At 47.6% G+C, this 6,000-nt stretch overlaps 1 protein-coding gene across 6 annotated transcripts in view; it reads left to right on the top strand.

Moving 5' to 3' along the window:
* The first annotated feature begins 950 nt into the window (after positions 1-950).
* Positions 951-6,000, top strand: part of SH2B1 (SH2B adaptor protein 1) — a 31,030-nt gene continuing 25,980 nt past the window's right edge. For all 6 annotated transcript variants that reach the window (XM_082261979.1, XM_082261980.1, XM_082261981.1 and 3 more), the window contains exon 1: positions 951-1,166. The gene's annotated coding sequence lies outside the window, so the exon portion shown is untranslated. The remainder of the gene's footprint in view (positions 1,167-6,000) is intronic.

Raw genomic sequence — 6,000 nt, 5'->3', positions numbered from 1 at the left:
AGGAGCCCACCTGTCACCGGGGGCCCTTCATAGGAGCCCACCTGTCACCGGGGGCCCTTCATAAGAGCCCACCTGTCACCGGGGGCCCTTCATAGGAGCCCACTTGTCACCGGGGCCCTTCATAGGAGCCCACCTGTCACCGGGGGCCCTTCATAGGAGCCCACCTGTCACTGGGGGCCCTTCATAGGAGCCCACTTGTCACCGGGGCCCTTCATAGGAGCCCACTTGTCACCGGGGCCCTTCATAGGAGCCCACCTGTCACCGGGGGCCCTTCATAGGAGCCCACCTGTCACCGGGGGCCCTTCATAGGAGCCCACCTGTCACCAGGAATCCTTTCATAGGAGCTTAACTGTCACCAGGGGCCCTTTCATAGGAGCCCACCTGTCACCAGGGGCTCTTTCATAGGAGCCCATCTGTCACAGGTGTCCCTTCATAGGAGCCCACCCATCTTTGTCAGAGGGACCCTGTCATATGAGCTCACACATCACTGTCACAGGGGCCCCAGCATAGGAGCCCACCTTTCACTGTCACAGGGAGCACTTCGTAGGAGCCCACACCTCACTGTCACATTGGGCCCCTTCATAGGAGCCAGCTCTTTACTGTCGTAGGGGCCCCTTTTGTAGGAGCCCACCTGTCACACGAGCACATACAGTTTGCAGATCGGCCGTAACCGCCACTAGGGGCCACAAATAAGCTTTGCATACTTGCGGTACTGTTTCAGGGGCCCCTCCTGGCAGCCGACCAGTCACTGTCTTCTAGGTTGTCACTGGTTTATCTGGAGCCCTCCCATCACACGGAGCTCCGCCTGGTGCTGACACATCACTGTTATTGGGATCTCCATTAAGAGGCCCGCCTGTTACTGTTCTGGGGGGAGCCCACTGACATCACAGGGGTCCTATAGAAGACCCTAGACCAGGGCCACACCTCAAAGTCCCCCCCCCCTCCGTGACTCATCTCATAGCAACTTCATTCACCTCATCTGACGTTGCCAATCCCCTATCCCAAAACTGGCTGGACAGACACAGAGATTTACCTTGTGAGCGAGCAAGCAGAAAGGCTGGGGCCACAACCCAGGAGAATCCCACACAGCCAAGGGCCACATCCCGGGGGCCCTGTGCATAGAGGATCCGGGACAGGATGGGCAGAGGCGAAAGGGATCCCAAGAGGTATTACTGCTCTTACTGTCTTTGTTTTTCATTAATTGGATATATGCATTGTCCTAAGGTGGCCACTAGGGGTGTGCGGACAGGAGTCCTAATCTGACTGAGCTATCCCGCCAGGAAGCTGTCCACCAATCATAGGCGACGGAGGCATTCCACACTTCACAGCCATCTGTAAACAATGGGTATGTTTACATGTGAAGGCGGGGCAGGGAATGCCTCCGCTGCCTATGATTGGCTGGCGGGATAGCTGAGACAAGTTCATGCCGTGTCTGGGCTCATCGCTAGTGGACACATACCATACAATCTCCTAGATTTACCAAAATGATATAGTAGGAGGACGCACCTCATCTATGCAATCTGACACTGCAAGGGTAACTCCACTTTCCTGGGAAAAAATAGCAAATAAAAAAAATAGCCTATACAAATGCTATGGCTGCAATGCATTATGGCTACCTGGAGGCGTTCTGTTCTGTAAACAGTTGGTGAACAGGACACCCCCAGAAATGTATTATCCTTCTTGTTTGATTGGCTCACTCATTTCCCCAGAAGTCTGCACTCAGATACAAATCAAATTTTTGGCATCCTCTGCAACAACAATTTCTTTTTTTTTCATGTGATACTCCAAATAGGAAATCACGTCTAAAGGAATGCAGACCCTGCAGCTTTCCTCATTACATCCCTGCAGGTGCAGCAGCTGATTGATAAATATAAAGTCACTCACATTTACTTGGCACACGGACACAGAGAAACAAACTGCTATTTCTTCATAACTAAAGGTAGGAATTAACAACAAAGTTTGGTAAAATCCCTGCAATGTGCAAAGATCACCCAGAGGGCATCTTTTTTTTCCCCAATAAAAGTGGAGTTACTCCTTTTGATCTCAGGAAGATTTACCCCCCCCCCCTCCTTCAGGACCAGGCCGTTTTTTGTGATACAACACTGCGTTACTGTAAGGCTGCATTTACATGTCAGCGTATGGATCGCGGGCAGAATCGCCGTGGTTCCGCCCGGCGATCCGGAGATCATTGCAAATCGCGGGACTCCTGTGCGTTGCCCGTTGATTTGCAATAGCACCCCAAACGCTGAGCGATGTTGCCGCGATTTCCGCCTGCCGAATCGCGGTAACATTGCGCAAAAAAAAAATCGGGGGACGCATTATGACCAAAAAAGTACAAGAGCTTCTTTGGAGCGTACTGCGTCCCGCGATTTTTTTTTTGCGCAATGTTACCGCGATTCGGCAGGCGGAAATCGCGGCAACATCGCTCAGCGTTTGGGGTGCTATTGCAAATCACGGGCAACGCACAGGCGTCCCGCGATTTGCAATGATCTCCGGATCGCCGGGCGGAATCACGGCGATTCTGCCCGCGATCCATACGCTGACATGTGAATGCAGCCTAACTGACAATTGCACGATCATGCAACACTGTACATATAATTTTTTCCACAAATAGAACTTTCTTTTGGTGGCGTTTGATCACCTCTGTGGTTTTTATTTTTTGCGCTATAATTTAAAAAAAAAAAAAGACCGACAACTTTGAAAAAAAAAAAAAAAACAGTATTTTTTACTTTCTGCTATAAAACATTCAATAAAAAAAATAAATAAATAAAACCATTCTAATTTCTTTATAAATTAAGGCTACATTCACACCTGAGCGTAGCGTTACCGCGATCTTTACCGTGATTTACAGGTGTTTTTTGTGCAGGCGTTTTTAGATTTTATAGAGACCAATGGAAAACGCCTGTAATCTGCCCAAAAAGAAGCTCATGTACTTTTTTGAGCGTTGGGCGTTTTGCTCACAGCGTCAAAATGCTCCGATGTGAACAGGGGCCATTGAAATGAATAGGATTTGTCTTGTTGGGCGTTTTGAGAGCTGATCCTAGAGCAGAAAAACTCCCCAAAAATGCCTACATGTGAACAGAGCCTTAGGCTAACGTGTTCTGCTACATATTTTTGGTGTGAAAAACAAACAAGTGTATATTAATTGGTTTGCGCAAAAGTTATAGCGTTTACAAACTATGGTATGGATACTGGAATTTTATTTTGTTTCTTTTTTTTTTTATACCAGTGATGGCGGCAAACAGCGACTTATAGCGGGACTGCGATTTTAAGGTGGACAGTCTGTGACTGACACTTTATGGGAACCGGTGACACTAATACAGTGATAAGTGCTAAAAATATGCACTGTCACTGTGCTAATGACACTGGCTGGGAAGGGGGTTAAACATCTAGGGCGATCAAAGGGTTAAATGTGTGCCTAACCAGTATTTGTGTACACAGTGTGCTACTTTTACTAAGTGATGTGCTGGATTTTATTCCCTGCTTGCAGGGAATAAAATCCAGCACATCTCCGCTGACAGAACAGAGCTCTGCATTGTTTACATATGCAGAGCTCCTTCCAGTCTGTCTCCCCAATGATCAGTGGGTGCTGGCGGACATTCATTGGTCGGCACCCACTGATCGGCTTCTTCTGTGACTAATCACAGCAGACGTGGTGTGCCAGCGGCGCTTGCGCGCACCCCCTATCCGGAAGTGCAGACTCACATATTTTGTACTTGATTCTCCATAGAACAATTGCCCTGTAGCAGTAAATCTGCTAATTGTGGATCTAAAAAGCAGATTGTAGAGTCAGATTTCATAGTATGTGGTGAGCTTTATACCTCGTTTCCACTGAGCGGTACGGTACGCAATTTTCGCCGTTTCCATTGTCAAAAGTTGTGAATGGTACCCTAATTTCGAACCATACCGTACCACTTTTTTGGAACCCTTTTGTTGGGGTACCAAGTAGGGTTCGACCGATATATCGGAATCGGCCCCGGAGGTTACCGATATTACAGCTAGAGGCATCACCCCGGTACCGGCGTCCATAGCCGATGGTCGGTTGCCTTGTAATGACAACTGATGTGGCTGAGAAGCCGCTCGGCTGTCATTACAAGGAGCGGAAGGGGACATCCCCCCCCAACCCCCTCCCGCCGCCTTCTGTGGCCGGGCATCCTACCTGAACAGGTGCCGAAGAGAAGACCCGATCAAAGCAGCGTTCGGCTCTGATCGGGTTTCCATGTAAAAAACCCGGAAGTGATGACATGACATCACTTCCGGGTACTCGGTGACAAATTTAAAAAAATGACAGCATTTAAAACAGCCAAACTTGGTGTTTTTGAATGCTTTTAAGTGCAGAGGAGGGGTTTGGGGTCTTTTAGACCCCCAGATCCCTCCACCACAGTACTTGTGAAAATAAATAAATACATTTTTTTTTTAAATGTCCGAAAATATCGGCTGAGACTGATATCCGATGACCAAAATACGGTATCGGCAACAAAAAAACGATATCGGTCGGTCACTAGTACCAAGCACATTAGTACCGTACCAATAGGGTGGAGCTACACTGTTGAGATACTGTTGGCGGTGGAAACGCAAGCCTGATCGAGGTGTACCGTTCCGAACCGTACTGAACTGTACCGAAACGAGGCATAAGATGTCTGGCAACTTTGAGTCATAAATATAATAATATACATTTTATATAAGGCTCCATTCACACTGCCGCAACTTGTCAGGCGACTTGTCAGCCTGACAAGTCGCGGTCCATGCAGTGCTACAGGACCGGTTCTAATAGGAGCGACACAAGTCGCTCTGACTTAGAAAAAGGTTCCTGTACTACTTCGGGGCGACCTCAGAGCGACTTGCATTGACTTATGTTATGTGAAGTCCCTGCAAGTTGCGCCGAAGTTGCGGTGCACGCGACTTCACAGGTCGCTCCCAAAGTCGTGCCGCTTCAGTGTGAATGCGGTCTAAATGTAAAGGTGGGCAAAATAACAAAACCTCAAACAACATTATCTAGTCTAGTAACAAATCTAATCACTCCTTTAGAGATGCACCCAAATTTCGGCAGCCAAAAAATATATCAGCTAATATGAGAAAAAAGTGCCGATAATAGTGCCGAAAACGCTTGCGATTTTACTGTGCTTATGGTGTGTTTTTCATAGGTCATGTGCCTCAAAAATGTAATGGGTGCGATATTGATATGTTCTTGCTGCGTTTTAAATGAACTTTAATGGGGAGGTGCGTTTTTGGTGTGTTTTTTTTTTTTAACTGTCCAAAAATGCAGAAAGCAAGATTTATAACACCACAACAGAAGCACGATGGACCAGTGTGAAGATATACATGAAATTTAAAGAGATAAATTTTCTTAAGATTTTCTTGCGCTAAAGGTGACAATAATGGCAAAAAAATTATATTCCTTTAACCACTTGCCGACTGCCTAACGCCGATCTACGTCGGCAGTCAGCCCCTCACAGGCAAAGTGACGTAGGGCTACGTCACTAGCTTGTGAGGGTCTAGGGAGCGGGCGCCCCCCCCCCCCCCCCGCGCGTGTGAGGAGCGGACCCGATCGGCGGGGGAGAGGGAGAATGTCAGGCAGCTTGTGTAAACAAGCCACCTGTCATTCTCTTCGCTGTAAAGACACTGATCACACGGATCTAGTATGTAGATCCGTTGATCAGTGTCCTTACAGCTCAAGCCACAGCCAATCACAGTAGAAAGCACGCCCCTAGGGATACACACAGCTCCTCCCTCCCAAATAAAGTTAACCCCTTCACTACCAGTGTATTTTTACAGTAACAGTGCATATATATAGCACTGATTACTGTAGAAAAGTCACTGGTAACCCCAAAAGTGTCACAACTGTCAGTCAAGGGTCCGATCTGTCCGCCCCAATGTCGCAGTACCGCAAAAAAAATCGCAGATCGCCGCCATTACGCGTTAAAAAAAAAAACAACAAAAATGCCAAAAATCTTTCCCTTTGTTAGTAAACGCGATAACTTTTGCGCAAACCAATCAAAA

The sequence above is a fragment of the Pelophylax lessonae genome (assembly GCF_965119305.1).
Source record: "Pelophylax lessonae genome assembly, chromosome: 6".
NCBI lineage: Eukaryota > Metazoa > Chordata > Amphibia > Anura > Ranidae > Pelophylax > Pelophylax lessonae.
This window is presented reverse-complemented; position numbering and strand designations above follow the sequence as displayed.